Source organism: Hevea brasiliensis, chromosome 18 (genome assembly GCF_030052815.1).
Source record: "Hevea brasiliensis isolate MT/VB/25A 57/8 chromosome 18, ASM3005281v1, whole genome shotgun sequence".
NCBI classification, from domain to species: Eukaryota; Viridiplantae; Streptophyta; class Magnoliopsida; order Malpighiales; family Euphorbiaceae; genus Hevea; species Hevea brasiliensis.
Genome location: NC_079510.1, coordinates 25131972 through 25158805, shown reverse-complemented (window position 1 = coordinate 25158805; position 26834 = coordinate 25131972).

Here is a 26834-nt window from a genome sequence, read left to right as displayed (position 1 = left end):
CCCTATCCAGGATTATGAAGCTTTGGATTTTGAGTTCCCTGATGAGCATATTAATGAAGTGGACTGCGAAGAAGAGGGGCCAGCCGATGTTTGGGAAATGTATTTATTGAATTTGTTAATTTGCAGTAATGGAATCGAGCTGTATTGGTATCCTCGGATGGAAAACACTTTCCGATAGCTATCAAGTTGAGATTTGACTGCACCAACAACATCGCAGAATATGAAGCTTGCGTAATGGGTCTACAGGCTGCCATCGAAATGAAAATCAGGAAGTTGGAGGTATATGGAGACTCAGCTCTGATCATTTATCAGGTCAAGGGAGAATGGCAAACTAAGGATCCTAAGCTAATCCCGTATCAGAAGTACTTACTGAAGCTGATTAAGAAATTCGAGGAAATCTCTTTCACTCATCTTAGTAGAGACAAGAATCAATTTGCTGATGCCTTAGCTACTTTAGCTGTTATGGCTCAAATGGAAGAAGGGCAGATGACTCAGATATTGAAGATTAAAGCAAGAAGTGAGCCGGCTTACTGCTTCATGATTGAAGAAGAACTAGATGGTAAATCTTGGTATCATGACATCCTGTTTTTCTGCAGAACCAGAGAATTCCCTCCAGGGGCGAGCAAGAATGAAAGGAGGATGATTCGGAGATTAGCATTGGGATACTTCCCCAGTGGAGAAATCCTATACAAAAGGAGCTCCAACGGCGAATTGTTGAGATGTGTGGATGCAAAGGAGGCGAAGAAAATCCTTTTCGAGACTCATGAAGGGAACTGTGCCACCCATACTAATGGACATATGATGGCTAAGCAAATCATGCGATGGGGATATTTCTGGACCACCATGGAAAAGGACTGCATCAAATATTTCCGGAAATGCCATAAGTGTCAAATCTACATAGATTCGATAAATGTTCCGCCTCACAAATTGTTCAACCTCGTCTCACCATGGCCTTTCGCAATGTGGGGCATCGATGTGATTGGTCCCATCAACCCCAAGGCATCCAATGGGCACAGATTTATCCTAGTAGCCATCGACTATTTCTCCAAATGGGTCGAAGCAACATCCTACGCACACATTACGCAGAACACATTTCTCAAATTCCTCAAAACTAACATCATCTGCCGGCATGGCCTCCCCAATGAAATCGTCACTAATAATGCCAAAAATTTGAATGGTCCGAAGATCCAGAAATTGTGTGATCAATACAAGATCCGACATCTCAATTCCTCCCCGTACCGCCCCCAGATGAATGGAGCGGTGGAAGCTGTAAACAAAAACCTCAAGAGGATAATCCGGAAAATGACGGTCACATATAGGGATTGGCATGATATGCTTCCCTACGCTCTTCACGCATACCGGACTTCTGTAAGGACCTCAACTGGTACAACTCCTTACTCACTGGTTTACGGGATGGAAGCAGTATTACCTATTGAAGTTGAAATTCCTTCCTTAAGGATTCTGAAGGAATCAGGGATTGATGAGTCAGAATGGATCCAGTCGAGGTTGGATCAATTAAACTTGCTGGACGAGGAAAGGCTAACAGTAGCATGTCATGGGCAGTTATACCAGAGAAGAATGGCCAGGGGATTTGACAAAAGCGTTCGCCCACGCGAATTCCAACCTGGGGACTTAGTTCTGAAGAAAGTGTTACCAAATCAAAACGATCCCCGGGGTAAATGGTCACCAACCTACGAGGGACCCTATGTGGTTAAAAAGGCATTTTCCGGAGGAGCCTTGATCCTGACCCACATGGACGGTAAAGAACTTCCAAGACCTGTGAATGCTGACACCGTCAAGAGATACTATGCCTAAAAAAAAAAAAAAAGGGTAGGGGTGAAAACCCGAAAGGGCGCTCCTAGCAAAATATGTGAAAGAAGGTGAAAACCCTCGAAGGGCGCTTTCTGTAAAATGAGTGAAGGATGAAAACCCAAAAGGGCGTCTTGAAAAACCGAGCAAAAAAAAAATAAAAAAAAAAACCAAAAAAAAAAACAATAAAAAATCTAAGGGTGAAAACCCGAAAGGGCATCCCAAGAACCAAAAGGGAGAAATAAGGAAAGGAGTACGAAACCAAGAAGGGAAATAAACCGTCATGGCATGAGACTTCAGAGTACTAGAAATAATGGCAGTTAAGGGGCTTCAAAGCTAATTACAAGGAATATGTGAGATCTATCATTGTACCCTTTTCCTTTGAAACTTTATTTTTGTTTTTATTAAAGCCGTAATAAAATCATACTTCATTTCCCATGCTTTTATCTTTCCCTTATACTCATTCTTTAACATTATCCTTCTGCAATCTCGTTATTCAATGCGCTATTAATCAGTTAAAATTTTTGCCATAAGATTAGGATTTGATAATTGATAACCTCACGTACTTTACTATGAGATTTGCAGGGAATGACTTGGAAAAGGGGGGTAGGGGTGAAAATCCGAAAAGGCGCCCCTAGCAAAATGTGTGAAAGAAGGTGAAAACCCCGAAGGGGCGCTTTCTGTAAAATGAGTGAGGAATGAAAATCTGAAAGGGCATCCTGAAACAGCGAGCCTAAAAAAAAAAAACTAGAGGTAAAAACCCGGAAGGGCGCTTCTAGTCAAATAGACGAAAGGGAAGTGAAAATCCGCAAGGGCACTTTTCGGGAGAAAGTCAGAAAAACTGAAGTGGGGCATTTGAAGAAATGGGGTCATAGGTCAAGCCTTGCAACTCATCCTCCATTAATCATTGGCCTTTGGGTTCCTGTTAAGTACACTTCATCAGGGAAGAATTCCTCGTGTCGGGATTAGACTTGCTTTGTAAGTTGATTTTAATTTCATGCATTTAAATTTCCTGTTATCAACCTCTGGTTCCTTGATCTAAGTTGATTTTAATTTCATGCATTTAAATTTCTTGTTATCAACCTCTGGTTTCTTGATCTAAGTTGATTTTAATTTCATGCATTTAAATTTCCTGTTATCAACCTCTGGTTCCTTGATCTAAGTTGATTTTAATTTCATGCATTTAAATTTCTTGTTATCAACCTCTGGTTTCTTGATCTAAGTTGATTTTAATTTCATGCATTTAAATTTCCTGTTATCAACCTCTGGTTCCTTGATCTAAGTTGATTTTAATTTTTCTGCATTTAAATTTTCTGTTATCAACCTCTGGTTCCTTGATCTAAGTTGATTTTAATTTCCCGCAATTTAAATTTCCTGTTATCAACCTCTGGTTCCTTGATCTAAGTTGATTTTAATTTTCCAGCATTTAAATTTCCTGTTATCAACCTCCGGTTCCTTGATCTAAGTTGATTTTAATTTTCCTGCATTTAAATTTTCTGTTATCAACCTCTGGTTCCTTGATCTAAGTTGATTTTAATGTTCCAGCATTTAAATTTCCTGTTATCAACCTCTGGTTCCTTGATCTAAGTTGATTTTAATTTTCCTGCATTTAAATTTTCTGTTATCAACCTCTGGTTCCTTGATCTAAGTTGATTTTAATTTCCTGCAATTTAAATTTCCTGTTATCAACCTCTGGTTCCTTGATCTAAGTTGATTTTAATTTTCTAGCATTTAAATTTCCTGTTATCAACCTCTGGTTCCTTGATCTAAGTTGATTTTAATTTTGCAGCATTTAAATTTCCTGTTATCAACCTCTGGTTCCTAGATCTAAGTTGATTTTAATTTTTCTGCATTTAAATTTCCTGTTATCAATCTCTGGTTCCTTGATCTAAGTTGATTTTAATTTCCCGCAATTTAAATTTCCTGTTATCAACCTCTGGTTCCTTGATCTAAGTTGATTTTAATTTCTCGCAATTTAAATTTCCTGTTATCAACCTCTAGTTCCTTGATCTAAGTTGATTTTAATTTTCCAGCATTTAAATTTCCTGTTATCAACCTCCGGTTCCTTGATCTAAGTTGATTTTAATTTTCCTGCATTTAAATTTTCTGTTATCAACCTCTGATTCCTTGATCTAAGTTGATTTTAATGTTCCAGCATTTAAATTTCCTGTTATCAACCTCTGGTTCCTTGTTCTAAGTTGCTTGCATGTAAATTTTCTGTTATCAACCTCTGGTTCCTTGATCTAAGTTGATTTTAATTTCCTGCAATTTAAATTTCCTGTTATCAACCTCTGGTTCCTTGATCTAAGTTGATTTTAATTTTGCAGCATTTAAATTTCCTGTTATCAACCTCTGGTTCCTAGATCTAAGTTGATTTTAATTTTTCTGCATTTAAATTTCCTGTTATCAACCTCTGGTTCCTTGATCTAAGTTGATTTTAATTTCCCGCAATTTAAATTTCCTGTTATCAACCTCTGGTTCCTTGATCTAAGTTGATTTTAATTTCCCGCAATTTAAATTTCCTGTTATCAACCTCTGGTTCCTTGATCTAAGTTGATTTTAATTTCCCGCAATTTAAATTTCCTGTTATCAACCTCTGGTTCCTTGATCTAAGTTGATTTTAATTTTCTAGCATCTCTAGGTCACTTACTTAAGTAAGCTCTAAACGCCCAAAATATGGGTCTGAATCTTTACATAATTCCTACACGGGAAATTTTTCCCTTTAATAGAAATTATGTAAAGAGGGGCAGCTGTCGACACCATATTTTGGCCGACCCCCAGAATTAATAAACTTCGAAATCGATCCCCCAGCATTAAGTCTCCCTTTGCCAGCCAATTACATTTTCGACCTCTCCTTGCCATTTAACCACATTTCTGATCCCTCTTCACAGAGAATTGAATCAATGCTAAGTCCTCGTATCAGTTAAAGCCTTACCGGTCTCTCAAGTCACTCACCGAACTCTCAAGCCAATTGTCAAATTTCCTGACCAGTCAAGTACATTCCCGATCTCTCTTGTCAAACAAAATTGAACCGACACTATATCTTTATGTCACCGGTCTTATTGCCGATCTCTCATTTTAAGTCTAGGAATAATCAAGTTAAGATTCCAATCCAGTGTAATGATGATCTCGATCTTAAGTGGGTTCGTCAAATTTCCAATTTTAATCGAGTCCCGTTTAGCGTTGGTTCCCTACCGATCTCACGCTCATTGTGTTTTTCGATCTCTCACACTTAGGTTAATAATCACTTCCAGTTGCTTCGATATACTCAAACAATCAAGTGTTTAAATAATTTAGAAATTTTTCGATCACAACCATTCAACGAACAAAAGAGGCATTTCATTTCATTTCATTTCAGAATTTATACAAGTCATTCGGCTGGTGGATCACCCCCAGCTTGATCTACATTTTGTCCATCTCCTCTCTCACCCTCAGCCTCCTCCTCGCTATCCTCACCTTCATCCTCGGGAGCCAGGTTGGCCATCCAAGAGAAGTCCTCCTCAGGATAATGCTTTTTGAGCTCGGCCAGGAGATCTCTGTGAGCATTCACATAAGCGCCGGCCACTCTGGTCACCATCTCTTCTTCTTTCGCTTTGAGCTCCTCTGCAAGGTGAGCAAGTTGAGCAGCTTCATCGGCCCGGAGCGCTTGCACTTCTTCAAGAGCATGATCTCGCTCAGCCAGGACATGAGCTTGCTCGGCCAGCTTGTCCTCATAGAACTTCATTCGCCCCTCAATTTGAGATATGTAGCCCTGAGCGGATGAAAGTTGAGATCGGAGAGAAGCTGCTTCATGACCCATCCTTTTGACCTCTTTACCCAGGTGATGCGCCTTCTCCCATATGATGTGCTGGTTCACCAGGCACTCCACGTTCAGGCTCATGGATCGGGTCAATATATCATCAAGGTTATCCGGAGACAGCCTATCCCGATCTTCTCGAAGATAGATAGAGGATGCCAAGACCTTGGCGAAACCAAGGTTCTCTCGAACCGTACGATTCTTCTCCAGCGAGTGGACTAAGACTTGGGCACCGCAGGAGAGGGGTCTCACGTTAGGTTGAGAAGGACCCTCTTCTGCGCTCGGAGCAACTGGAGGAGGTGGAGGCAGCTCTTCCAAGCGAGGAGGGGATCGGACCACTTCTACGACCACCGGTCCCGAAGGTTGAGATGAGCCTTCCTGTATTTCCCCGGGCTCATGAGCAGGTGTTTGAAGCAGCTCGGAGCGCTTCATCTCCCGTACCTTCCGAGAGATCTCTCTCTTCCACTTCCGGCTTTCCTTAGAAGCTTCGCCGCTTGCCATACCTGCACAAAGAAGAGGTCAGTGAGATCGCTAAGGTCCAAAGATCTGAGATATAGAAAATACCGATGCCGAGAGCAGAGAGCTGAAGCCCGCGATCTTGACCAGTGACCAACTGCATAGTCCAATGGTGTAGCTCAGCCGTCACGGCATCCAAACAAGAGAACTTCTCTCTAAACGCCTGTTCCTTCAACTCCATCACCATTGCACCCTCTTCCCTATTTAGGGCGATGTGCTTCGTAAGCAAAGGACCTTGATGCAGCCAGCTGCGGGGAAGCCCTCAAAGCTATTCGGAATTTTGCTCCTTAAGATAAAGAAGCGGTTCTTCCAATTCTTCAGGGAGGAAGGTAGATCGGTAAAAAGCCCACAATGGGGTTTCGCCTGGAAGAACCAATACTCGTCGTCCTTGCGACGAGTTAGCCGATGCAGTTCAGCGAATACCTTAGCCGTGGGTCGAAGCCCTTTAGCTCGGCATAGGCCTCGGAAAGCTACCAAGATCCGCCACGAGTTCGGGTGAACTTGAGCGATGCACACTTGGTGATATTTCAAAACTTCTTTGAAGAAGTCATCCAAAGGGAACCGCAGACTGGCCTTTAATTGTTCTTCATAGACCATAATCATATCGTTCTCCTCGAAGGAGTGATCGGCACGAAGATCGCCGTGACACTTAATCAATTCGTAGGAATCAGGCCGGATGTTGTACTCCTGGCTAAACGACTGAAGGTCGATTTCTTGCAAGACTGACGGTAGCTCGTCCATGGGAAGATTTTCCCTCCCCGAAGAAGGCACATGCCTTGATGGTGCTGGTTGTCCCCGAGCTGGAGCGGAGATCCTAGGAAGTTCAGGCTGCGCACTTAGTCCGACCACCTCTACATCATCGGACGACCACGAGAACTGAATGGAAGGGGGGCTTACTGCTCTCTGACCTTCGGCACCGCTCATTTTCAAAGGAAACATAAAATTTAAACTAAAGTAATGATCAAAACTCTTACCGGAGCTTGATCGGTGTCGGAAGATTTTGAGAAAACGAGAGAATTTTGAAATTGTTCGCAAGAGACTGAAAATGACATAAGAGAGTAACTGGCTAACCCCACCCCTATTTATACTCGTCCGAGCATTTAATGCTCGCAAGGTTCCAGGTAATGCATCGGATAGCGGGACTCGCCAGCTGTTCTGACACGTCTCGCGAATATTCCCAAGATTCCATAAAGAGATCGGCTAACTAGAGATCGGCAGATTAAGATAAATCTTTTGAATTACGGATCGGTTTAGGGTCATTTAAATTAAAGGTCAGATCGGGTAAATACTTCAGAGATCGAAAAATAATTAATACAATAATAAGAAGATGATAATTGACAAAATAAAATCTTTATTTCTAAAAGATCGGATTACATCATTTGGGCTATCTCTAGAGATCGGATTGCATTAAAAGATCGGATTACATTGAAAATAAAATACATCATTTGGGCGATCTCTAGAGACCGGTGGAACATCCCATCTAAAGGCCTATGTCAAAGCCTAGTCTCGTGGCTGAATCAAAAGATGTGGAGACCAGCTGTTGACATCGGATAGATGTACAGCTCAGATGGGGTGATTATGACTCCCATGAAGATAAGAGACGTCGTCATCGATGTTACCGCTCGAAACCGAGCCACTGTCAGAACACCCTGTGCGAGGAGGAGCCAGATGAACGCCAAGGGGCAGTCGCTGGTGTTAAGGGGAATATTAGCAGTCTTCTCGCTTGAAATCAGTTTGCCATTTGAATCGGTCGAATGATTCGAGATCGGCAAGATCAAGGTCCGCGATCCAGATCGGTTAATTAGTCCAGTTCTCTCACCATCATCAGATGTGGTCATTACGATTCTTCGATCACCGGGATCATAAATTTTCAGTCGGGGAATAAAAAGGTCCATCGGAAAAAGATCAAAAACCACAATCATGGCCGGAACAACTAGAGCAGGAAAGTAAGGAGGAAAAGAGGAAAATCGAATGGAGAAATTTTTTGGTCAGGGGTATATATAGGGGGAGATCAAGCATTTATTGCTAAGCAGAAAACGAAGCGGACGTTTTGGGAATCGAGGGATATTAATGCTTTGACCAGTCCGGACCTGATTAAGGGGAGGACCGGAATGATACAGATCGGAAGAAGGGAGGTCGGTATAAAAGATCGGAGAAGGATCATGTTAAGAAGATCGAAAAGAAAGAGAGAGCAAAAAACAAAGAGAATAAGGCGCCTACCACTGTCGTCATAATCAGAGCCGAGGTAGTTAAAGCGTTGCGGGAGAAATCTCAACCGCACGCCCCAGAATTGCCCGCATTTCTGACATGCGTATGTCAGGACAGCGCTGTACATCCTAATCTCCACCGTTGATCTTACTTGTAAGGATGAGCTTGGAGCCCTCGGATTGAAGAAGAAAACGACAAGATCAGCGCCTTTCACTCCCAGCCCTCGGATCGCCTCGGACAAGAGAATTTAAGACCGTCAGATTAGAAGAAGAAAATGACAAATATTCTGAAGGGGATCTCAGCCGTCTGTTCTGATCCTCTTTAATTCCTGAACCTCAGATCATGTCCTTCGAAATCCTAACCCTCCATCTCCCTCAAAATAGATCCTGACCCTTCATGGGGAGCACCCGATTCCTATAAATACCTGCATAAAAACTGTTCAAAAAGGGGGCAAAAAAAAAAAAAGGAGAAATAGTTACTATAGTGGAAAAACTCTGAAATTTAATTCTGTTCGTTACTCTGCTGTTTTTAAGTTTTTGATAAGGAAAAACTTTTGAAACCAGTTTTCCGAAGTGTTTTCTTGCAAAAGGGATTCTTGAAATACTGGAACTCTCCATTTTCAGTTCTTTCATTATCCTGTGATGCCCTTATTTTCAGTTCTTTGTCATCTTTGTTTCCATTCTTATTCCCCAAGCTCAACTTGCTTGTATAAACTTGACTGCCGTTTAGCAAAGCATTTTTCGTTTCTAGGAGAGCTTCAGCCTTCAAGCTAAACAGCTTGTGCCCCTATTACATTCTGTGATTAGTTTAGTAGATTCGGTTCGTCACAGGTGAGTGTTTATATCTCTGTTTCACTAAAAGCTCTTTTTATTTTACGCATTTCCTTTACTTTTATGTTCGTAATCTTCGCCAAGTTTCTATGGTGTAATGAAGGTTATTCCCGAAGTTTACTTTCTTTGTCAATTGGTCCATTCTTTTGTTAAGCTTTGCTACTTCTAAATGCGAAAGTCCTCATCTCAAGTAGCGTATAAGTAGTTCGATAAAATGTAGGTAGTCGTGTCTTAAGTGCTTCTTTGAAATAGAAAGCCTGAGTAATACATCAAGAAAATAATAGAGTTGTATCACTAGGTTAACTGAGAAGGTGATCCAGCAGAATGAAACTAAATTTCAAGTAAATAAAAAGGACGGATTATGTACAAAAAAGGTATTGGTGAGGTAATTACATAGGAGATCGGTAAAATTTAGTCTGGCATCCTTTGTCTGGTCACAAGGTACCAACCAGTTAGAAAAAGCCTCATTCTGACCCTTAGCATCTTTGAATGCCGAAACTCTTAGTTCAGGTTCTTATGATACGTAGCTGTAATTAAACCTTGAGAGATCGGAAAAGTCCTTATCCGGTCCCCATTTAAATATTTAATAGAGGTCGGAGGAGAGTTCTTATCCGGTCCTCGCCCAGAATTTTAATAAATATTTAATAGAGGTCGGAAGAGGGTTCTTATCCGATCCTCAAACTTAAAATTTTAATATTTAATAGAGATCGGAAGAGAATTCTTATCCGATCCTCAAACTTAAAATTTTAATATTTAATAGAGATCAGAAGAGAGTTCTTATCCGATCTTCAAACTTAAAATTTTAATATTTATAAGGAGGTCAAAGGAGAGTTCTTATCCGATCCTCAAGCCAAAATTTTAAAGAGATCGGAGGAGAGTTCTTATCCGATTCTCACTTAAAAACTTTAACACATATTTAAAAGAGGTCGGAAGAGAGTTCTTATCCGATTCTCAACCCAAAATTTTTAACAAATATTTATAGGAGATCGGAGGAGAGTTCTTATCCGACTTCCAAGTCAAATTTTAACAAATACGTAAGATGATCCCCCTGAAATAAAATTAATACGCAACAGCAATTCACTAAGGTTGTCTCATTTACTTATGTATCTGGGTAATCCAGATTAGTGAAAAATCAAACATTCCTTTCGGTCAAAAGGATTAACATTCCCCTTCAAGCCCTCCTAACTATGAAGAACGTGAAGTTAAATCTGCTTACCCTCATTGAGGGATGAGGTGGGGTGCCTAACACCTTCCCCACCCGTTCATGGACCTCGAACCTAGAATCTCTGTTTTTGAAGTGGTTTCATTTTAACTTGCTTTCACAAATGGTTTTCTTTAATTTCCCTCAAAATTAAAGTGGCGACTCCTCACTTTTCCACTTCGGTGAGTGTTCGTCCAAGCGACCGCAAAACACCTTGCGACAATTGAGATAAAATAGAGTGTTCCGGTACACCGTGTGATATATCTTACTCGGATATACTGTAGACGGGTAAGGGGTGTCACATTTAGTGGTATCAGAGCACGGTTTAGGCATTTTTGGGCCTAGATTGAGTCCATACCATGCATTACATTTGTAAGAGTTGAGGTGACACTAATGCAGATCTGTTTGTCTTTGTTATTTTGAATAGGATATGGACCCTACATCTCAGAGAGCAGTTAAGGAGGAAGTGGAGAGTCATGCTCCACTGCAGTGAGGCTGGGGTAGGGGAGAACTCGCTCCGCCACTCAAGCAGAGCACTTTCGGCCTCCACAGCCATGTTCCAAAGAAATGGCCGAATTCTTGAGACAAATGGTCGGGTAATGCCGACCACCACCACCACCACCTCCACGCAGTAAATCACACTTGCAAAGACTAAGAAAATTTGGAGCGGTGGACTTCTTTGGCAAGAGAGAAGATGATTCATTGCGGTAGAAAATTGGTTGAATGCAGCAGAGTTTTAAAACAACTCCACCGCACTCGAGCAAAATCTAGAAGCTGTTGTATCTCTGTTGCAAGATGATGCATATGAATGGTGGGATACGGTGTCCAGTGAAGTACAGCTAAAAGTACTAACTTGGGACTTCTTCCTCTCCAAATTCAAGAAGAAATATGTGGGTAGTGTATACCTGGAAGAGAGAAGAAGAGAGTTCATTAACCTAAGGCAGAGACAGCTAACAGTGGCTGAGTATGAAAAGGAATTCGTCAGATTGAGCCGCTACGAAAGGGAGATAGTCCCTATGAGGCCGAAAGGTGTAAGAGATTTGAAGAGGGATTAAATGACAACATAAAGACCATGATCACTGCCTTGGGAATCACCGACTTCACCAAGTTAGTGGAAGTTGCAATAAAAGTTGAAAAAGTAATAATAAGTGAGCAGACCAGAAGAGAGAGACAGCAGAAGAGGGGCCCAGGTCAGTCTAGTTCATCTCCTGCATCTGGGAAGAAGTTCAAGGGTCCACCTGCACAGAGTTCAGGTCAATCACAAGGTCAGGGTCAGTCTCAGGGGCCCAGGCCAAAGTTTACCCCTAGGAGAGGTCAGTCCACACCATCAGTGGGCAGCTCTCCAGGGATGGGGTTCAGGGGACCAGCCCCAACAACTTCTGCATGTCCACATTGCCTGAAGTGGCATAAGGGGGAGTGTTGGAGAGTGACTAGTGCCTGCTTAAGTTGTGGGTCAACAGAGCATCAGTTGAGGAACTGTCCACGCAGAATTACTACAGCTGCTCCAACACAAGTAGACAGACCTGCTCCTGCACCACAAAGGGGTAGGAAATCTGGCAAATGTAAGGCAGTGGGACCATCACAGAGGCCTGCATCTGAGCCAGCAGAGAGGCCTGAGAGCAGACCACCTGCCAGAGCCTATGCCATGAGAGCTCAGGAGGAGCAAGATGCCCCGAACGTCATTAGGGGTACGTTCTCCCTCTACAATACATCTGTGCATGCATTGGTGGATCCAGGATCCACTCATTCATACATCTGCATCAACTTACCCGTAGAAAGGGGGATACTAGTAGGGGAGAGTGACCAAGACATTCTGGTCACTAATCCGTTGGGCCACAGTGTAGTGGTGAACAAAGTGTATAAGGGTTGCCCGTTAAGGATTCAGGGGTATGAATTCTTGGCAGATCTAATTGAGTTGCCCTTCCACGAGTTTGACGTGATTTTGGGAATGGACTGGTTGTCACGTCATCAGGCAATAGTTGATTGTAAACTGAAGAAGATTTCTTTGAAAACTCCTGAGGGTAATGAGATCACTGTTGTGGGTGAAAGGACAGATTTCCTGTCCAATGTTATCTCAGTCACAGTTGCAAGAAGAATGATGAGAAAAGGCTGTGAAGCTTACCTAGCACACGTGGTTGATACTAGGCAAGTTAAGCCAAACCTGAGTGATATACCCACAGTAAGAGACTTCCCAGAGGTATTTCCTGAAGAGTTGCCTGGTTTGCCACCAGAAAGGGAAGTTGAATTTGCTATTGAGACATCGCTGGTACAAAGACCAATATCTATTGCTCCTTATAGGATGGCACCCACAGAATTGAAGGAACTGAAAATCCAGTTACAGGAGTTGCTGGATAAAGGGTTCATACGCCCTAGTGTGTCACCATGGGGAGCTCCAGTGCTGTTTGTAAAGAAGAAAGATGGGACTTTGAGGTTATGCATTGATTACCGGCAGTTGAATAAAGTGACAGTGAAGAATAAGTATCCGTTGCCTAGAATTGATGATCTGTTTGATCAGTTAAAGGGAGCAGGAGTATTTTCTAAAATTGATCTCAAATCAGGGTATCATCAGTTGAGGGTGAAGGATGCAGATGTGCCAAAGACTGCATTCAGGACCCGATATGGGCATTATGAGTTCCTAGTGATGCCCTTTGGCCTAACAAATGCACTAGCAGCATTCATGGACCTTATGAACCGTATCTTCCATCCATACCTAGATCGGTTCGTAGTGGTCTTTATTGATGATATTTTGGTGTATTCCAAGACCAGGGAAGAACATGATGAACATTTGAGGATTGTTCTGCAAACCCTGAGAGAAAAGAAGCTGTATGCTAAGTTGTCCAAGTGTGACTTCTGGTTGAATGAGATTGCATTCCTTGGACACATAGTGTCAGCTGATGGGGTTAGAGTGGATCCCAAGAAAATAGAAGCAGTGATGGAATGGAAGCCTCCTAGAAATACAACTGAGGTCAGAAGCTTCTTGGGGCTAGCTGAGTATTACAGGAGATTTGTGAAGGGATTTTCCTTAATAGCTGCTCCAATGACCAAGTTGTTACACAAGAATGTCAGATTTGATTGGAATGACAAGTGTCAAACTAGTTTTGAGAAGTTGAAGGCTATGTTGACAGAGGCACCAATATTAACACAGCCAGTGTCAGGAAAGGACTTTGTGGTCTACAGTGATGCTTCTCATAATGGGTTAGGGTGTGTATTGATGCAAGAGGGAAATGTGGTCGCTTATGCTTCCAGACAGCTAAGGCCACATGAACAGAATTACCCTACCCATGATCTAGAGCTTGCAGCAATTATCTTCAGATCAAGATATGGAGGCATTACTTGTATGGTGAAAAGTGCTACATTTACACAGACCACAAAAGCCTGAAATACTTGCCAACCCAGAAGGAGCTCAACCTTAGACAGAGACGATAGATTGAGTTCCTGAAGGACTATGATTGTGTAATTGACTACCATCCTGGGAAGGCAAATGTAGTTGCTGATGCTTTGAGCAGAAAATCCATCACAGCTTTGAGATCATTGAATGCCCGTCTATCTTTAGTTCGAGATGGAGCTATTTTGGCTGAGTTGCAAGTGAGGCCAAACCTGCTACAGCAGATTTTAGATGGGCAAAAGGCAGATGAAAATTTAATGGCTATTATGAGCAAAATCTCAGAGGGAAAAACAACTGACTATGAGGTGAAAGCAGATGGGTGTTTGTACTATAAAAGAAGAGTATGTGTACCAGATGATGAGGAATTGAAGGCCAGTATTCTGAAAGAGGCACATACCAGTGTTTATGCTAGACACCCAAGAAGTACAAAAATTTATCATGATCTGAAACTTCAGTATTGGTGTAACACCCCTATTGGTATAGCCTGGTATATTTCACTGTTCCGGTGACCGGTGTCGGTCCGGACAATTAATGGGATTAGAGCCACACTTAAGACAACTTGAGAAGCCATAAACACAAATAATTAGTAATGTTTAATTAGTTAACTATAAAAAAGAAAAACAGAACATAAGAGGTTAAACGAGCCGAGAGTCACAGCGATGAGTGACCTCCTCGGGAAGGACTGCGAAGTCGTTTTAAACTCAAATTTCGAACCGTAAAAAGTGACACTGCGGTCCTTAGGACCCTTATGAACACAGTGGAAAATAGAAAATCACGAAAAAGAACTGTTAAGCCAGTCAAATAATTAGGTCAGGGAGCCGGAAGAAATATGGAATTATTTACAAACCGGGTTGAATCGGCGAGGGGCAATTTAGTCAATTGACCCCGATAGCTGACTCCTGACCTAACTGTTAAATAAAATCGGAGAAAAGAAAATTTCCGAATCGAGAATTAAATTAAAGAACTAATAGAAAAAAATAAAAAAAAAGAGAGGAAAATCAAAAAGTAAAAAGGTGATGACATCATGCATGACCTCATGCATGATGTCATAACTAAATTAATTAAATATTAAATAAATTGGAATTTATGGTCTTCTTAAAGACAAAATACTTAAAAGAAAAAGAAAAAAAAAACTTATTACTTCTTCATTCCCGTCCACACTCTCTCTCTCTCTCTCTCTCTCTCTCTTTTCTCCTTTGTTCCTCCATAGCCATGAAAAATCAAGCTTTTAAAGCTTGAATCAACCCCATAAACCCCACAAATTTCTTATGTAAATCTTATTGTTGGATCTTGACAAGCTTATTGAGAACAAAAAGAAAGAAGAAATTAGAAGAATTGGAGCTTTTGGAAAAACTTCAATTGAAGTAAGTTGATCCAACATTTTCTTTAAGTAAAAATGTTTGAATTAGAGTAGAAATGGATAGAATAACATGAAAAATTGAGAAAATTATGTATGAGAACAAAGATGTAAATTTCAGCCAGCAATGGGATTATGAAGTGTTGATATGTTTTAGTTCAAGTAAATGTGTGTACAAGCCTAATTGAGCAAGTAGATGTGATTGGCACACTTTGATTTGATGAATTTTAATAAATTAGAAATTAGGGTTTATGGCACTTAGGGTTTGTGAACCAAATTTTGAAGAAAGGCATAAATGATATCTTTGACCACTTGTGAACTGAAAAATGGTCAATAATGACCAAAGGAAATGTGTGGGAATTATTAGCATGGAAGACAAATTCGTAGGTCAATTGGTCATGCTGCTGGCAGCATGACCAAACCTACTTTGAAGGACCAAAACGGGAATTTTACAAGCCCAATTGATATGCTACCAATTAGGGATGAAAATAGACATAAAAGGGCACAATTTTCGTTAAGGAACCATGCCCAAAAACTGACTAAAACTTGGTGAACCAATTGACCAAAATGAAATGAGAGTAGGCTGCCACTGCACCAAACTGACCAAATGAACAGTAACTGTTCATTTAGTCATAATTCGAGCTGGACAGGTCAAATTGACCTGAAATTTTACTAGAAATTAGATAAGATATAGACCTAAAACTTTCATGAAGAACACCATCCCAAATTACGCCATTAACGTAGTCAAATTATTGAGCAAAGTGGAGTTACTGTACCTGCGATTCTGCAAAATTGCCATTGAGCAGTAAAGTTCCAATGGCTATAACTCTTTCTAGAAAACTCCGATTTAGGCGATTCTTGAACCGATGGAAACCTAAGACATAGTATCACATTTCATATGAAGAAAGTTAGACCAAATTATGAACTTAACTTGATCAAATTACTGAACAAAGTTGGATAAAAAATCTACTAGAACCAAAATCTCAGCATGAACAGTGCACATGAACAGTAACTATAATTTGGCTATAACTTGAGCTACAAAACTCCGATTGGGGTGATCCAAAAATGAGAATACACTTAAGACAATAAGGAACATTTTCTGTGATGGAAGTTTTGCCAAATTCTAACAGTAGATTGACCAATGGAACAGTGCAACTTCAGAGCACCAAAACCGAAAATTGGCAATTTTGCCAAAATGACCTAAGCTTTGAGAAAATGGCCAAAACCAACAAGTTTAGTGACCAAAATGTGGTATGTGGGTGAAGTTGGAATTCCCATACCTATTAAGCCTTAGAAAGTCAACTATTTGACTTGAATAGTGCAGTGAATAGTAACCCGAAACACAAAATTTAAAGAACGTCGAATTTAGCACGTTAGAGCTAGGTAATTGTGAAGTTAAATTTATTTTGGATTTATGTTCAGTTCTAGTACTGAAACATTGTAAAATTGTGTGTTTCAGTTGAAAAGAATATCGGGAAGGAACCCGAGGAACCGAGTCGAGGCTAAGGGACGACTCGCTTGAGGTTTGTGCACAATAAACCCTATTTAAGCATTTTATCCTTGAAAAATTGATTTAGTACACATTATGAATTTATGAACTTTTGTGTTGCCACCTTGTGATTAAATTGTAACTTTGGAAATTGATTTGATTTTTGTATGCAATATTTGAATGAAATGTTTGAAATGGATTTTGATTCACACTTAGCATGACAGTTACTTATTATTCCTCCTCCATTTATGGGGTTGAGATCGTTTATTTTCCTCCCTCTCCGCTTGCGATTGAGGTTGTAGATCGGATGAGTACTCATTAGCTAGCTAGCCACCTCCCTCATTTGTTTCGATTAATGGGGTTGAGATTGCTTTGTCGTGGTGTACAACGCGGCATTGATCGAAAATTTTGTGTCATGGCTTAAGTTGTGTATGACTTTGGCAACACTGTGTTTATGAAATTGTTTGACTAAACTGTGTTTAATAGATTATTTGACAAAATGGTGTTATTATGAACTTTGATCATTATTGAAATGTGATTGAGAAACATTTGAATTGTGTTTGGCAATGAATGATTTATTTATTGCATTTTAAATTTTTATTGTACACCACTGAGTATTTTTATACTCAGTGATGGCTTATTTTGTTGTCGCAGATAAGAGCAAGGAAAAAGCAGCAGAGTGAGCTGCAATTAAATCGAGGATTACATTGATCTTTTGTACGGGTATTATTTTATGCCCTTGTAGATAAATTTTGATGTAAATATGGAAATGTTGTATGTATCAATATAAAGTCGAGCAGTTGTAAATAAATTGTAATAATATTATTTTGGATTTTCTTCTGTAAATTTAATATTTGTACATATGAATTTCCTGCTTTATGTTTTGTGAATGGAATCATTAAATATTCTGAGTTGACAAATTTGATTTGGATTGTGGAACTGTTTTGGAATGAATTGATTTGAGTTGAATTGTGAATTATTGGAGGTTGGGAGTTGTGAAATATTTTTGGAAGTGTTTTTTACAGGTCTTTGAAGAACTGGTTTCTCAAAATACAGAGAGAACTCTGTCAAAATTTTTATAAAATTTGCGGCAAAATTTAAATGGACAAAAATTTTTACTAGTCTTTAAGCTTTGAATAAATTGTTTTAATTCTCACTAAAATGCTCACCACTTCCAAAATGTAAGAAAAATCGTTTTAAAATCCCTTTTAGGGTACTTAATGAGTTATCGGTAGGTGAAGTTCGGTAGTTCATTAAGTATTCTACGGGATCATGTTATGCCTTACGGAGGGGTAAGGTGTGACAATTGGTGGCCTAGTATGAAGAAGTCATAGCTGACTATGTGACTAAGTGCTTGACATGTCAGCAAGTCAAGGCAGAACATCAAGTTCCATCAGGTTTGCTACAGCCTATACGCATACCTGAATGGAAATGGGATCGGGTCACCATGGATTTTGTAAGTGGTCTACCTCTCACCTAGAAGAAACATGATGCAGTATGGGTGATAGTGGATAGATTGACAAAGTCAGCATACTTTCTGCCAGTTAGGACTGACTACTCACTGGAGAAGTTGGCAGAATTATATATCAGTGAGATAGTTAGACTGCATGGAATTCCACTTTCCATCATATCTGATCGAGACCCAAGGTTTACATCGAGATTTTGGAAGAAGTTGCATGAATCCTTGGGTACACAACTGCACTTTAGCACAGCTTTCCTTCCTCAAACGGATGGGCAATCAGAAAGAGTAATCCAGGTAAACAATTGAAACCAATGGAATTAATACAAATATTGAACTAAAATGATAATAATAACATGAAATATATGTCAGGTCCTTGAGGATATGCTGAGGAGTTGTGTCATTGAGTTGGAGGAAAGTTGGGATAGATACCTCCCACTGGCAGAATTTGCATATAACAATAGTTACCAAGCTAGCATCCAAATGGCCCCGTATGAAGCACTGTATGGGAGAAAATGTAGAACTCCAGTGTGCTGGACTGAATTGGGCGAAGACAAACCAGTAGGGCCAGACCTGGTGAAACAGACTGAAGAGAAGGTAAAACTAATCAAAGCCAATCTAAAGGTTGCCTTAGACAAACAGAAATCCTATGCCGACTTGAAGAGAAAAGAAATAGAATATGCGGTTGGCGACAAAGTGTTCCTCAAGGTGTCTCCGTGGAAGAAGGTACTGAGGTTTGGAAGAAAAGGTAAGTTGAGCCCTAGGTTCATTGGCCCATATGAAGTCATTGAACGTGTGGGACCAGTAGCCTACAGGCTAGCTTTACCACCAGAGCTGGACAAGATCCACAATGTGTTCCACGTGTCTATGCTAAGAAGATACCGCTCAGATCCTTCACATGTCATCTCCATGGAAGAAATTGAAGTACAACCGGATTTGACATATGAAGAAGAACCCATACGGATCCTGGCTCGGGAAGTGAAAGAATTAAGGAATAAGCAGATTCTACTGGTGAAAGTGCTTTGGAGGCACCACAACACCGAAGAGGCAACTTGGGAAAGTGAAGAGATGATGAGGCAAGAGTTCCCTCAACTGTTTGCATCAGGTAAATTTCGAGGATGAAATTTAAATTAGAGGGGAAGAGTTACAACACCCTCCCTGTAGCAATTCCGTACATTCTACTGTTCCGGTGATCGGTGTCGGTCCGGACAGCTAGAACGTCTGGAAAAATATTTAAACTAAAGTAAGGAACCATAATTAACTCAAATATTGATAAGAAAAATTTAGAAAAAATTTTAGAAATAAAATACAACCAAGTTAAATGAGTCGGTGCCCAAGTGATGGGTAACCTAGTGAGAAGTTGCGGTTCTCGCAACTAGGAGCCCTAGACCTGAGAGAAAAATTATAAAATAATTTTTGGGACTCCAGAGAAGGGTCATTGAGGTTCCTATGGCATTAGAATGCCAAGAAAATATTTAGAGAAAATTTTCAATCGGTACAGACAATTTTGACCCGTTAAGCCAAACGGAGGGCATTTTGGTCATTTCGCCTTCAGAGGTGATTTTTGGCCGACTTGTCCAGTTAAGTAAATAATTATTATGATCTAAAATATGAATAAATATTGTTAAAAATTGAATTGAAAATGAGTAGAGAAAAGAAGAAAAGAAAATGAAAGAAATACCTAAATATGACATCACATGATGTCATTAGGAAGGCCTCCACCAATCACCATTCAACAAGCCTTCTTAAAACAATTAAAAGAGACAAAATGGACCAAAAATTTCTGGTGTTTCTTCTTCTTCTTCAGCCAGCCGTGAGTTTTCTCCTTCTTCCTCCATAACTCTCATTCTCTCATACCTTCAATCCTTTGATTTCTCACCCCAAATTCTATAAAGTCCTTCACTAAAATTTGTCACCCAACCTTGCTAGAGTGTTTGGCAGCCAAGAAAACAAAAGAAAGTGAAGAATTTACAAGAGAAAATTCTGCCCTACTAAGGTTAGTGCCATCTTTCTCTTTCTTTCTTTGGATATCCATGTTAAGACACTAAGTTAGGCTAGGAATTTGTGGGAATTGAAGAGAATTATGCATGCTAGGGTATATGGTCAATTTTGACAGCCTGTAGGGGGTGGTGATTTTGATTGTTTTGATGGGTTTAGAGTGGACTAGAGATGGTGTTTAAAGTGTATATATATATATTGATAATGAATTAGTGTGTTTAACTAAGGTATGTTGTGAGAATGGGAATGGAGAATTAGGGTTTTGGAGAGAAATTTGGACTTTGCTTATGTAATGGTGAATGAAAATTTTAATGGTCAATTAGTGACCATTTGAAGTAAATTGACCACAACTTGGAGTGAATTGTAGTATTAGAAAACTGATTTGGTATGCTGCCTAGTGAAACCAGTAGGTTTGGATGTGAGTCCAGCCTGTTTGGACAGCCATAACATGGGTTGTATAGGTTCAATTGGTGTTTGGCCAATTGGACATGAAACTAGACACATAATGGCACAACTTTGGTGAAGAAATCATGCCCATAAGACCAAACCAAGTGGACCAAAAACTTGCCCCAATCCGGGTGTCCTGCACCAGTTTCTGCAGAATGATCAAATGAACAGTGATTGTTCATTTGGCCATAACTCAGTGTACAATGATCCAATTGATCTGAAATTTTACCAGCAACAAGCTTAGATATAGACCAACAACTTCCATGAAGAAACCTACCCCAAATTATGAACAGAACCCATCCAACAAGGGAGTTGCATTCACTATTCACTGCACTGTAGATATGGTCAGTCTAGAAAAATTCCAATCCGGCCAGTTGTGGTTTTTGGACCATAACTTGAGCTAAAAAACTCCAAATGGAGTGATTCAAAAAAATAAATTCAACTAGACAAAATAAGGAACAACTTTCATGTTTATCATTTTCTCAAATTCCCACTGCAACAGTAACTAATGGAACAGTAAAGCTAGGGTATGAAAACTGAAAATTCTGCTCCATTAATTTTAAGCTTAGAAATGGTATTGGTAACCAATACCAACAAATTTTGAATGCAAAATGTGGTATGTTGGGAGTGTTAAAACCAATGTACCTATTTTCTATGCAAAAGTCAACATTTTTGTTGACTAATGAAGGGAATAGTAACACCAAAACTTAAAATTCAAAAATTGAAAAATTCAAAAGTGTCAAATGCCCTAGTATACCTAACAAGATTGGTTTGGATAGTTTGGCATGCCAATAGGGTTCAGTTAGCAGTACTGCACATGGCATTATGCCATTCTGTGATTTCATGGCTTTTAGCCATTCTGACATTATGTTGATACTTGGCCTTGTGCCTAATGTTATTACAGCTTATTAGTCGCTGCTGCACACCGGGAGACACATATGTGACCGATGGTGTGACGGCCCGAGGTACTTGATACCCAGTGCCAGTTTACCCATTTATCCAGTCCAGTCATCCAGTATAGGTTACTTGGGCAACCAAAAAATGAAAGTGGACAAATTTAATGAAATAATGAATATAACAAGTACAAAATAAGTAAGATTATAAATACTCATCGAAAATTTATTTGAAATGAAACATCAATACATTCATTGCATATTTATTTTCTGTTATTTATTTTTATTTTATTATTGGCACCACTAAGCATTATTGTTTAGCGCGTTGCTTTTGTCACGCGTAGATTCTGGAGATACTGACCGAGAGCCCAGTAGACCACAGACTAGGTGAGACCTCCTGCAGCTCTGCATAGTGTCCGTGTCACCTCACCATCTTCAGTGCATTGGTAGGACACTAGGTTTCATTTTGGTATTTTGTAACTATCTTTTATTTTCTCTTGTGTAAATAAGACTTATATAATGTATTTTGATGTTAATGTATATAGTGGAAATTGTGTTTGTGAATGAAAAAGTGAATATTTATTTACGACTTTTACATGATTATCATATGAGATGAATGATTGAGAATTGAAAATGTTGTTCAAAAACATATTGAGATTTTGTTGATGAAATGGAGTTGAGAATGATTGGATATAATTATTGGAAGTGTTTTTCACAGGTTCCGAAGAACTGTTTTCTCTATTTTTAGCCGGTACTCTGTTGGATTTTCTATAAAATTTTCGGAGCCTCAAATAAATTATAATTTCAATAAATGACTTAAATGAATTATATTTCATAAATTATATTCAAAACTATGATAAAAATAAATGAAGGAAGAATAAAAATGATTGAGATAAAATAGAGTGTTCCGGTACACCGTGTGACATATTTTACTCGGATATACTGTAAACGGGTAAGGGGTGTCACACCATCTATGGCTAGCTAAACACGGGACATTCCTTAGCAAAGTGACCTGATTGGCCACACCTGAAGCATACTCCTGAATCCATTAGACAAGGTCATGAATGTCCCCTTCCACACTATGCGCAAGGTGCCAAGGAGGATCCTGAACCAGACTTAGAACTGTTGTATCCCGAACTGTGACCACTGCTGGATCCATACCCTGGTCTGAATCCTCGAGATTTGTGTCTAAATCCACTCCTCTTATTCCTGCTTCTTCCTCTGTAATTTGTTTGGCCACCACTATCCGTAGTACCCATGTGGGGAACACCTGAAGAACCCTCTGCTCTATTCTTCTTTGCCCTTCCACTGTCATCCACAGCATAGTTAATCTCAATCTGTCTGGCTCGATCAACTACCACATCAAAAGACTGATCAAACATCATGGCCACGTTTGCATACCTCCTATCAAGCCCCTTTAGGAATCTCTTCACCTTCATAGTTTCTGTAGCTACTGCTGTAGGGGCATACCGCCGATTCAAAAGTGCAGAGCATTCTCATCTACTGCACCGCCATTACTCGCCTTAAGGCCTCAAAGGCCCACTGCTTTTGATCTCTGAAACTTTCTGGCACAAACCGGTTGAATAATTCCACAAACTGAGTCCACGACAAACCCTCCATCCGAGGTAATATGTAGTCATTCATCCATTGTCTAGGCATAGGCCTCATGACATGCTGCAAACACTCAATAAGTCTTCTATCAGTCAACTGCAATTCTGTTCCTGCCTATCTGCAGGAATTCAAAAACCGATATGCATCATCTGACATATCATAAGTACCAGGCACCAACTTCTTGAAATTGATTATCTGTTTATAAGGTTCCTCTCTTAGTGCAATGGGCTGTTGCTGCTAGGGAGGGTGGACCATATACTGTGCCATCATATCGATGGTTCTCTGTAACCCAGTTAGAGTAGCTGCCATGGGGTCCATGAGACCCTGTGCCATAAAAGACTGATCCTGAACTGGTGGCAGCTGCTCTTCTACTTGAGTAGCTCTAGGCCTCCTACCCGGCCCTTGGGGCAGGCGCCTCATCCTCTGCTGACACCTCATCAGGCACATCTGGTTTTGGTGCAGTGGCAGCTCTCCTACTTCTATGCATTTTCCTGAAATTCAACAGCATTAGCCCACAATATTCAAAACAGCATGTTACATAGCTCTATAGACTCATATTTATACATAATTATATGAAGCAGAAACTAGAAGTAAAGATGACAATGCAAAACGAATGTGGACCCTATTTTTTGCATGTGACCCCTAGTAGACTCTTCCCAATACTTTAGACAAACATTCCCTAAGAATCTGGAGCCTACGCTCTGATACCACATTTGTCACGACCCAACCTATGGGCCAGACCGGCACTAGGACCTGGGCCAGCCTAAAGCCCCCAAGGCCCGTAGTAAGCCTAATTATTCCTTAACCCAACTCTAAGGCCCATTTGGGCCCAATTTCAAGAATTCAACCGGACAGAGTTCGGCCATAAAATGGACCTTTCAACAGGGAGTTTTTGACTCACCCGACCTATAAACACAATATATAATCAATTGGGGAGCTCAGCTCACCCTCCACATACTCATAACAACATAAAAATAAATGGGAGCTTAGCTCCCTCATCCAGCCCAACACACATGCATAAAATAATAAGTTTATAGGTCCAAAGTGACAATTTATATTATAGACCCAATTCAAATAAATATTTCTAATACATGCAGAAATTTTAAAAGTTAACAGGTTTATACAAACATTAATAAATGACTTGCGAGGGAGAAAAGCAGGTTAACCTCAAAAATATCCTCATGTGGCCTGGAAAAATATTGAACAGGAGTGAGCGTTCGACTCAGAGAGTAAAATATCAATTTTAACCATAATCTCTATAACTATCTAAAACTAATGCACCCTGTAGAGTGAAATGCAACATCAGCAATATTTTCACATCATAACAGCAAAAAGGTAATTTGGAGCGCTCACACACTCAATAATGTCAAACAATACATATATGGGAGCTGATCCCCTATACAACTCTCTTAATCCAACTTGTGCCAGTGAAGAACTCAGCTCGGACTTCCACTTAATAACCAAATCAGGGCCCCAACGAAGAACTCAAGCCGTGTCTACCATGAAGGACCGGGTGCCAGCGAAGATCTCAAGCCTTGTCTACCTGTCCTATCCATAGTCAACATCACATCACACGCACGCCAACGCACGCATACTGCTTTAAATTACCACAACAACATCCATGGCACTTTAACAGTTGTGAATGCAACACAAAACGTGCCTAGAGTTTAACTACATAGATACATATATATAAATGATGCATGGGCATGCTTAAACATATAATAATATCAAAATTACAATTAAAATTAATATTTTACTCACAAACTTAACAGCAGTCACTGTGGCGGCTAGGCGGAGGAAGAAGGCTGTCCCGGCTCACCTGACAATTTTATTACAATCATTTAATAAATTTAACTCAATACAAACTAAGAAAAAGACCAAAGACGTCATAAGTCGTGCCGAAAATCCGACAGAGTCTCCCCTATACCTAGGACCTACCCAACCTGTAAAAGGGCTCAAAACGCACTTCTATATTCACAAGTCATACACTCACAACTCAATCACACCACACAGCCCCTCCTAGGCCCATCCATATAGTCCTCAATCACAATATGTAAATTTAAAGTTTAGTCCTTATAATTGATCATTTTTACAAAAACTACCCAAATAAGCTCTAAAAATTCTAAAATTTTGCCCTGCGGTCCTTAGCAATATTACTAGGCTATTGCAAAAAGAATCATAATTTTCTGAGCTACCACGAATATTTTATGAATTTTTAATCCTATTTAAGTATTAGAAAATTATGAAAAAGCAAGGTTCGGGTTTACCTATGTCGATTCCGACTCTGGGGACGCGCTCGGGACGTCTGACAATGGTGGGGTAGCCAAAATCTCAATCCAATTTGGAGACTTTTTCGACACCCGATCTGTCTGGTCGAAAATTTACAGACCCGGACAACTGTTGAATTTCCGTGAATTGAAGATACCTACATGAAGCTTACAACACGGGGGTTAGTATAAAATTTTTACGGAATTTTCTAAGCTCATTTAATGCTCGAAAAATACTACGAAGTGCCGTGGGACCCATCGAAAAACGGTGTCGGAAAATTTCAAAATTTATATTGCCATGAAGCTCTCGACGAGTGGAGCACTCTGGTACTCTCGGTTTTCTTGTGGGGTTCACGGTTTGCGAGAAATCTAGCCCAAAAGTCAAAATAGGCTAAAACTTCCCGGACAAAAATTGGACAAATCGCTCCATGAATTTTGGTGTTCTTGGTGTCTATGGAAAGCTCTCGAGGTGTAGATGGGTTTAGACACAAGACCCGGCCCAATCGGTGGCCGAATCGGCCAGATTTTGGCCGGGAAGACGAAGCAACGCGCTGTGCGTCGCGTCGCTTCGCGTGACGTTTCTCGGCGTTCTAGGCGGCGATCGGCGGTAGGAGGAGACTGGGGTGGCGCGTCGGCGAGGTGGGGAGGCGACTAGCCGGTGAAGGGAGGTGAGAGGAGAGAGAAAATCGGAGAGAAAGAGAGAGAGGCAACGCGACGCGGGAAGAAAAAAAAAGAAGGAGAAAGAGCCGGCCCGATTCGGCCGGTCCGATTCGGTCCGGTTCAATTCCGGATACAAAATTTTGAATTTTTACTCTACCTTGAAACAAAAAATGAGGCCCAAAAATTTCGAAAAAAAATCTAGAAAACTCAGAAAAATTCGTAGACTCCAAATATATTTTTAGTTTTGCCACGTGGTCTTTAAATTAATTTTTAAAAATCATCAAAGTTTTATATTTTCGGAAAATCGAATCCGATTTCTAAAACCCGAAAAATCTCAAATAATTTTTCAAAATTTAATTAAAATAAAATATCAATATTTACTCAAAAATAATAAATTAAAAAAAAATTTAGGGGTGTTACAACAATAATAATGAAACTAAACATTAACTACATCATAAGTAATTACACCTTCAGAGTGCTTGAATTATCACCTAAAGGAGCAGCTGAAGATTGCCCTCCAACAAATAAAAGAGATTTGGTGTCATTAGATGAACCACAGAGACTTTATGACGATCATCAAGAGGATTTTCATGTCTTTTTTTAAAACATGTTTACAGATAAGCTGAAAATAGGCTTGCAAGCCATGTTAGCTTATCATTAATAAAAGAAAAAAACATTGTTGTCATAAAGGTCACGCAAGAAGCAAACACAATATTCATTTGCTTTTATAGCGTGTTTCTCATGCTCTTTGTTAACTATGTAAATTTGTGTATAAGTGATACATTTTTCTTTTTATTTAAAGTGTGAGATAGGAAATAAAATAATTCAGATGTAAGTTAGGGCAAAATGCAATAGTTTAAAAGTCTGGAGATATACTTAGCATTTTTTTATAATTTATTTTTTTTTAA